The sequence below is a fragment of the Bos indicus genome, chromosome 9, assembly GCF_029378745.1.
Source record: "Bos indicus isolate NIAB-ARS_2022 breed Sahiwal x Tharparkar chromosome 9, NIAB-ARS_B.indTharparkar_mat_pri_1.0, whole genome shotgun sequence".
In the NCBI taxonomy this organism is placed as follows: Eukaryota; Metazoa; Chordata; class Mammalia; order Artiodactyla; family Bovidae; genus Bos; species Bos indicus.
Genome location: NC_091768.1, coordinates 45,538,036 through 45,547,035, shown reverse-complemented (window position 1 = coordinate 45,547,035; position 9,000 = coordinate 45,538,036). Strand labels below are relative to the sequence as shown.

The following is a 9,000-nucleotide window of genomic DNA, read 5'->3' as shown; positions in this document are numbered from 1 at the left end:
GACAAAAACAGTGAGTCACAGAAAATTAAATACAAATAAATGACTTCCCAGCATATTAGAAGATAATCTACCTTACTCAAAATAAGTGAAACTCACTTATGATTCCATTTTTTAACTATCAGACTGGATAAAAAGAAAATTTTAACCGTGTATTAGATTGAAAAGGTGAAACAAATACTCTTCCATAATGTTGGTGGGATATAAGTAAAACAACTGTTGGTTCATAACCTCAGGAGTTCCCAGGTGAAATCAGAAATTGGTCCCTATACAGAGTGAGCAAAGAGAAACTGAAGAGGCAAGCAGAACCTCCAGATTGGTAGGTGGAGGTTTAATAAGCAAGTGAACTTACTTACAAGGCTTGTCTTGGGCAGCTGCAAGATGAGAAGATCTTCACACTCACCCACCAGAACCTTAAAAGTTTACACAGAAGGTCTTAACCGCATTCAGTCACACATACTATCCAGATGTCTCAACACCACATTATTCTCAAGGCTGTGTTGTTGAAACAGCTCCATCTGTGGGAACTCTGGGCAGAATGCACATTCCATGAGCAGGGGAGGGTTATAGGAACCTGCTATTACCAAGGTTCGGCTTACAGGAAAACCAGCAGTCACATCCTCTCAATAACTTCCTCCAACAACACTTTACAGTCATACTTGGGAATATTCATCAAAAATATAAATACACAAATTTTTAAAATTTATTTTTAATTGGAGGATAATTGCTTTACAATGTTGTGTTGGTTTCTGTGATACATCAACATGAATCAGCCATAGGTATACATATGTTCCCTCTCTCACGAAACCCTTTCCACTGCCATCTCATCCCACCCTTCTAGGTTGTCCCAGAGCACCAGTTGAGCTCCCTGTGTTATACAGCAAATTCCCACTGGCTATCAATTTTACACACAGTAATGTATATGTATCAATATTATGCTCTCAATTCATCCCACCTTCTCCTTCCCCTCCTGTGTTCAGAAGTCTGTTCTCTATGTCTGCATCTCTACTGTGTGCATGCTAAGTCACTTCAAAAGTGTCTGACTCTTTGCAACCCTAGCCTGCCAGGCTCCTCTGTCCAGGAGCCTTGGGATTTCCCAGGCAAGAATACTGGAATGGGATGCCATGCTGTCCTCCAGGGAATCTTCCCAACCCAGGGATCAAAACTGGGTCTCCTATGTCTCCAGCGTCGGTAAGCAAGTTCTTTACCACTCTGCCACCTGGGAAGCCCTGAAGCCCTATTGCTGCCCTACAAATAGGCTCATCAGTTAAATGCACAAATTGTGACATATAAGTTCCACTTACATTAAAATTAAGAGTCTATAGCCAGGACATGGAAGCAACCTAGATGTCCATCAGCAGATGAATGGATAAGAAAGCTGTGGTACATATATACAATGAAGTATTACTCAGCCATTAAAAAGAATTCATTTGAATCAGTTCTAATGAGGTGGATGAAACTGGAGCCTATTATACAGAGTGAAGTAAGCCAGAAAGAAAAACACCAATACAGTATACTAACGCATATATATGGAATTTAGAAAGATGGTAACGATAACCCTGTATGCGAGACAACAAAAGAGACACAGATGTATAGAACAGTCTTTTGGACTCTGTGGGAGAGGGAGAGGGTGGGATGATTTAGGAGAATGGCATTGAAACATGTATAATATCATATATGAAACTAATCGCCAGTCCAGGCTCGATGCATGATACAGGATGCTTGGGGCTGGTGCACTGGGACGACCCAGAGGGATGGTACGGGGAGGGAGTGGGGAGGGGTTCAGGATGGGGAACACATGTATACCTGTAGCAGATTCATGTTGATGTATGGCAAAACCAATACAATATTGTAAAGTAATTAACCTCCAATTAAAATAAATAAATTTATATTTAAAAAATCAGCTGAAACATAAAAAAAAGAGTCTATGAAAATTTTACAGACATTTATTCTGACCCTAATGTATCATATAAAAATACTTTCACATGTGTACAAATAAGTATGTAAATGAAAATTAAACTGTAACATTTTTGGTAATAGAAAACAAGCAGGTAAAAATCAAATGCCCTTCAGTGGGGAACTGGTTAAATAAGTGCTAGTACACACATACAATGAAATATTCTGCAATTGATAAAAGGTGTAAGATATATCTAAGGGTATAATAATATTATTATAAGAAGTAAATCAAGGTGCAGAACAGAACATGTGGCATGCTACCACATTTGTGTGTTTAAGGGATATATGTACACAGTTATGTGTATACAATTGTAGGATCAAGGATGGAGGAAATCTTTTGAATTTTTCAGTCATGTTCATATATTATCTATTCAAAATATTAAGAAAAAACGTTCAAGCAAGGTCTTAGACATTAGGCAATAATCTGTGCTTTACCACTGAGTCTTGTTGTTAACATAGATAATGAACAACTAACTGTATATTATCTCTCACTGTTCATCAAGCACTAAATTTAGTGAAGTCTGAAATTCAGTGGGAAAAAGCATGATGCAGTGTGAATGCACAAGTATTTGGAGTTAGAAGATCTGAGTTCAGTCTTCGGCTCCATGTCTTAAAAGCTAAATGATCCTCAAAAAAGCACTCACATTTGAATCCCAGTTTTCTCAACTATCAGGAGGGACAAATACTATAGGGTTTTCTTGAGAGCTTCCAACTGGGTAATATTTAGGTTGGTACAAAAGTAATTGCGGTTTTGGACCTTGAATTTTAAATCATTATAACTAGGCTCAAACACATCTTTATTAATCAAAATAGGAACCATTACAATCAATATATTTTTGCCAACAAGAAATGCTTGTTTATTCCTGTAACATAAAAATCCATGTTTCAGAATTCAGCAAACTCATAGAAAGCATTTTCTGCCTCCTGCTGGTTGTGAAAGCATCTTCCCTACAAAAAGTTGTCGAGATGCTTGAAGTAGTAGTAACTGGTTGGTGAGAAAGGAAGGTTTACTGAGGGCCATGCAAGGAGACAGGTGACCTTTAAAACCCCAAATTCCAAAAAATCTTTCAGGAAAGCCCTTTTCTAAGAAGGGTGAGGGAGGAACGTGGTTAGTTGTTGCAAACTTCTTGGTGTCACAGCCTTTATTCTTGAGGTCAGGTCATGGTCAGGTAACCAAGTTCCTATAAACCTCTCCCAAACAAACGTTATTCTCTGACAAGAAAGAGCAAGGTCCCAAGGCACAACTTTCCCCCTCTGAGTTCCCAGTCCTGGAGAAGAGGAGGCAGATCTCAGTTGGCAGCTCCCTCAAGGACAGGTCCCCAGACACTGCCCAGCTGTCATAGCTGAGGGAGCCAGGTGCCCAGGACCCAACTGGCCCTCAGGCTTCTTAGGCCACCCAAAGTGGCAGGGTAGGTGAGTGTGAAGGGGGTAGGTAGGTCCCACAGACTGCAACCCAGGCAGACTGGCGTTGCTACCAAGTCACAGGGACAAGGATGGGGGAGAGGTTTGCCACTGTCTCAAGGCCTCAATTCAGCCAGTGGGTGGCCCTGGAGAGGACTCTGGAGCCATGCAGGAGACAGCCCACAGTTTGTTCCTTGAGCCCCCCAACTCACCCACTGGCCCAAGATCCGGTGGGCTGGAGTGTGGGGGCGGGGTAGGGGAAGGCCGGAATCTGCCTCTTACCTCATTCTTCACCCCACGACCACCATTCCACTGACAGTTGACTGAATGCCCCGCTAACGGTCACTCTTAGACCGTTGGTTGCTTGTGGGCGGGGCCTACTGTGGCACTGACCAATGGCTGAGCAGGACCATGGCCGGTCCTGTGGTAATCACTGCCTCGTAATGAGGTGTGGCATAACGGGTGCACAGCAACAATAGCTGTGTGCTGAGGGCTATACTTAGTCTTGCTCTGTTAACAGTATCTAACAATTTATCGCCAAAGGGCTTCCCTGGTGGCTAAGCGGTAAAGAATCTGCCTGCAATGCAGAAGATGCAGGAGATTCGGATTTGACCCCTCAGTCAGGAAGAGCCTCTGGAGGAGAGCATGGCCACCCACTCCTATATTCTTGCCTGGAAAACCCCATGGATTTCGGAGACTGGCAGACTACAGTCCACTGGGTCACAAAGCATTGGACATGACTAAAGTGACCCAGCACACACACAGCACACAAATTTTAAGTAACATAAACAAGATGGTTAATATGTAAGTTTCATTTAATTAAGAAACTCAGTGGCCTGACTATAAGACAATAACCTGGAAAGTCTTGACTATGGACTGTAGCCCACCAGGCTCTTCTGTCCATGGAGATTCTACAGGCAAGGATACTGAAGTGGGTTGTCATGCCTTCCTCCAGGGGATCTTCCCTACTCAGAGATCAAACTCAGGTCTCCTGCATTGGTAGATGGGTTCTTTATCATTAGCACCACCTGGAAAGCCCAGTTACACAACAATGAGGATTAAATAGAAAAACCCTCTGTAGCTACAGACCAAGATGTTCAATGGGCCCAAGTAGAGGCTGCTGTTCATATATTTGTCCAAAGAGTGGCCATTTGGTTTGTGTGTGTCTGTGTGTGTTTATGTGTGTACTGGGAGGAGGGAACATACTTTTTTTTTTTTTTTCATTTCAGCTTGATCCCCACTCCAGAAGTTTTTCTTCCTCTTGAAAAAATTCAATGAATTTAACTGCTTCCTCTGCCCTGGCAGGTGTTGAGCACAAACGAGCACAAATGGACCTACACCAGAGGCAGCTTGCCACCCAGTCCAGAGCTCAGTGACAAGCAGGAAATTCTGACAAGCCATCTCCAGCAGGGGAGAAGCATTTCATGAAGTAAATTTGAACATCATAATTCCATACAACTGTTAGAGACATATTATTTAAAATTTATATTTGACTAACCTCAAATTAAAACTGAAAAAAATTCTACAAATAGTACTAAAGGACCCTCATCTAAGGAAAGAGTAATACACACGCAACAAGAATAAAGGGAATGATCAGCAGAACACAGAGAAGTCCTAAAAAAGCAGAGGCAGCATTAAAATTCATGTCTGCAAATTCACCGACACTCTTGTCATCTCAAGATGGGTTTCCAAGTTTCATGCCCTTGAATATGGGTTGACCTTAATGACCTTAATACTCAAGAGTATATGATGATAGGGACACTATGTGACTTACAGTTGTGGGACATACGACATCATAGAGGGCAGCGTGCCCTTCTCTTGGTTTGCATGAGCATAATAAGTCATTTCAGTCAAGTCTGACTCTTTTTGTGACCCTATGGACTGTAGCCCAACAGGCTCCTCAGTCCGTGACATTCTCCAGGAAAGAGTACTGGAGTGTGTTGCCATGCCCTTCTCCAGGGAACCTTCCTGACCCAGGAATTGAACCCGTGTCTCATATGTCTCCTGGACTGGCAGGTGGCTTCTTTACCACTAATGCCGCCTGGGAAGCCCCTCACTTGGTTTAATGCTCTACTATTACAATCTTGAGATTCTTAGCAATTTTTGAACAAAGGACCCACATTCTCCTTTTGTACCAAGCCCCACAAATTATAGAGCCAGTCCTGCTTCTGAATCTGGGTCATAAAGGCAATACAGCTTTCACTTGGTATTCTAGAACATGCATGCCTGAGCCCTAAGCTACCACATAAGCAGTCTGAATTACCCTGAGGCCACTATGCTATGAGGAACCAAACTATCCCAACCAATGGGAATGCAAGTGCTGAGAATACATGAAGAGAACAGTGCCAGGTAGCACCCTGAGTTCCATTTCCAGCCACTGTCTGATGTAAACACATGAGAGACCCAGAGTCAGAACTGTCCAGCTGAGCCCTCCCCAAATTCCTTATTGGAAATTGTCAGAGATGATAAAATGGTTGTTGATGTTCTAAGTCTTTACGATTTAGGCTATTAAAAAAAAAAAAGTTAACTGGAACACTGGAATATGCCAGACTAGATTTACTTCCTTAAATCATACCTTCTTAATCTTTTTGTATGCAGCAAAGGAGAGAGAAGCAGGTAAGAAAGAGTAGAGACACTTTCTTTAGACCTTTTCTCTGAGTCAGTGAGTGAGTGAAAGTCTCTCAATCGTGTCTGACTCTTTGCGACCCCATGGGCTATAGACCTGCCAAGCTCCTCTGACAATGGGATTTTCCAGGCAAGAATACTGGAGAGGTTTGCCATTCCTTTCTCCAGAAGATCTTCCTAACCCAAGGATCGAAACCGGGTCTCCTGCATTGCAGGCATATTCTTTACCATCAGAGCCACCAGGGAAGCCTTTTCTCTAGCTGCTGCTGCTGCTGCTAAGTCACTTTAGTCGTGTCCAACTCTGTGCAACCCCATACACGGCAGCCCACCAGGCTCCCCCATCCCTGGGACTCTTCAGGCAAGAACACTGGAGTGGGTTGCCATTTCCTTCTCCAATGCATGAAAGTAAAAAGTGAAAGTGAAGTCGCTCAGTCCTGTCCAACTCTTCGCAACCCCATGGACTGTAGCCTACCAGGCTCCTCTGTCCATGGGATTTTCCAGGCAAGAGTACTGAAGTGGGGTGCCATTCCCTTCTGCTTTCTCTAGCTACTAGCCATTAAACAAGAAAGGGAGACAGTCTAGGGGAGCAACTGGGCCGGGGATGCAGGAAACAAGGCATATCCATCCAGTCACTGGGTTGGTGCCTTGACCCAGAACCTCAGAAGCCAGGGGTGCATCAACTCCATGAGCCTAACTGAACGAGGTAAAGAGAGTAAAAAGAGATCATATCTCATTAACCTAACTAATCTCCAAGAGGTTTGTGTGTCTCATGGCATCAACTATCATACTGCTGAATCCTTCTACAACTCCAACCTCTGATGGGGTTTGCAGGGCTCAGGGAGAATGGTGACCAATCATCAAGGACTCAGCATGAGTCAGACTCTCCACCTACACCAGCTCTAATTCCACAAACTCCATGGAGAGGGTTTTATCATCCCCATTCAAGGATTTAGGAAACAGAGCTTAGAGTTGAGAACTCATGTCTCTTGAGTGCTGACTGCATGCACGCCCTGCTGCCTCCTCCATGTGCATCATCCCACTGACTGCTCACAGCTGTGCTCTAAAGTAGGGACTAGCATCATCCCTGCTTCCAACAGAAGATACCTAGTTCCAGAGAGGTTAGGAAACTTGCCCAGGTCAAGGGTGGCCTTGAGAAAGCAGTTTGAAACCTTGCTCAGGGCCTCTCTGCTCTGGTAACTGGTCCCACGGACCAGACTCAGCCCATGAGACATCTCCCTGACTCCTAGCAAGACTCCCTATTCAGAAAGAGGGATCAGCATAAACAGTATAATCTTTGGAGAAGGAATGGGGATATGTCCCCACTCCCAAGGTCCTGTAATGAGACTACTGAAATACACAATCTTTACAGATTGGGAGATTCACAAGGCCTATTTTATAACAGATATCACCATAAAACTTCAGTGAGTGCATCTTGCTTCCCACAAAGTCTCCCATCAAAGGAGTGTGCCATTCAGATTATGTATGGCAAATGGTATAGTACCCAATTTAGCCTGGGGAAAGTGCTCTGGAAACACAGGCTCCTCTTGCCTGTATTTGGCCTGAAATGTTTTCTGTGTTCATACAAGTTGTTGTTTGGTTCCACTTCTCTCAGACCAGCAAGGCAGTACTGCTTACAACAACCGGCTATACCATCCAGGCCGGGCCTTGTCACCATTACGTGGGTGATGGGGAGCCACACAGAACCTAAGTTTTTTCTGTCTTTTTGGTTTATATTTACAAGTGTTTTATAACTTTCAGAGCCAATTTGTTGACAATTTCTAAGGTTAGCAACATCACCCCCATCAGACACCTCTTGGCCATCTCCTAGACGGGATCTTACACCATCTATTCCCAATCATTGCTTCTTGCTTATTGTGTAAATTGCATTTATCACTCTAAAAGGACTTGAGACATCTTGACTGTTTTCTCCTATGTGGAACTTGAAGTGCATCGATTTCTGTTGCTACAGCCCTAGCTATATGTTTATTATCTGTCAGTTCTAGTTTACACAGAAGTTACCTCGACAGAACTTAACAGTCTAAAACCAGCTCACAAAATAAGAGAATCAAAAGCCAGATTTCATTCACATATTGGCATTTGTCATCCACCCTCCCGCTTCTACTCAACATAATGCTACCAGAAAGGCCTCTGGCATCCAGTGGCTCTCTCTCCCTCACAGGTGGCCAGAAGAAAAGCCTTCTAAAAGCCTCCATAGCTAGAAGAGAACAAAGTTGTCACTTCTTGTGATCAAATTCAGCACTTCCTTTCTTCTGCCACCATCATGAATGTATGTTACACAGAAAAGCCACGTGAGGCTGAGTCCCAGGACTCCCATAAAGCCAGGAATACAGTTATCTCCAGGCAAGTCCTGGGGAACTACTGCAGGTAAGTAAAGGCAGGTCTAGAGGGCAGAGGGTGGGCTTTGGGGCCACAGATGTGGTGTTAAAAAGTCATTTAACTGCTCTTGAGGGGTAGTTTTCTTCTCTATACATGGTGATGCTAATTCAGGGTTCATATAAGAACTAAAAATAAAGTCTCTGGGACTTCCCTGGTGGTCCAGTGGTTAAGACTCTGCCTTTCAATGAAGGGGATATGGGTTAGATCCCTTGTCAGGGAGCTAAGATCCACATGCCTCCTGGCTAAAATAAAAACAAACAAAACAGAAAATGAAAGCAATATTGTAACAAACTCAATAAAGACTAAAAAAGTGGTCCAGTCAAAAAAAACTTAAAAAAAAGGAAAACTGTCTCAAAAAACTTACTTTTATGACTAACAGAATGTCCTCAGTAAACAGTAGCTATTATAGTTATGAAAAGAATTTAACGTAATAGCTTTCTTTAAAATGTTACTTTTAACCAAGTTACACATGTTAATATTGTAAATGGTCTAACGGGACAAACAGTCCTCTTATAAAACACTGTCTCTTACCTTACGCCTACTTTCCCCTCCACATGTGAAACCAAAGTGGTTTGGTACACTGATATTCCCACCAGTCCGTGGGCTCTTTGATTCTGGAAACTC

At 43.1% G+C, this 9,000-nt stretch overlaps 1 long non-coding RNA gene across 1 annotated transcript in view; it reads right to left on the bottom strand.

The window, feature by feature from the left end:
* The window catches only part of LOC139184917 (uncharacterized), a 58,752-nt gene extending 54,811 nt beyond the window's left edge, over positions 1–3,941 (bottom strand). The window contains exon 1 of the long non-coding RNA XR_011568455.1: positions 3,637–3,941. This is a non-coding gene — a long non-coding RNA (uncharacterized lncRNA). The remainder of the gene's footprint in view (positions 1–3,636) is intronic.
* Positions 3,942–9,000: the final 5,059 nt, after the last annotated feature.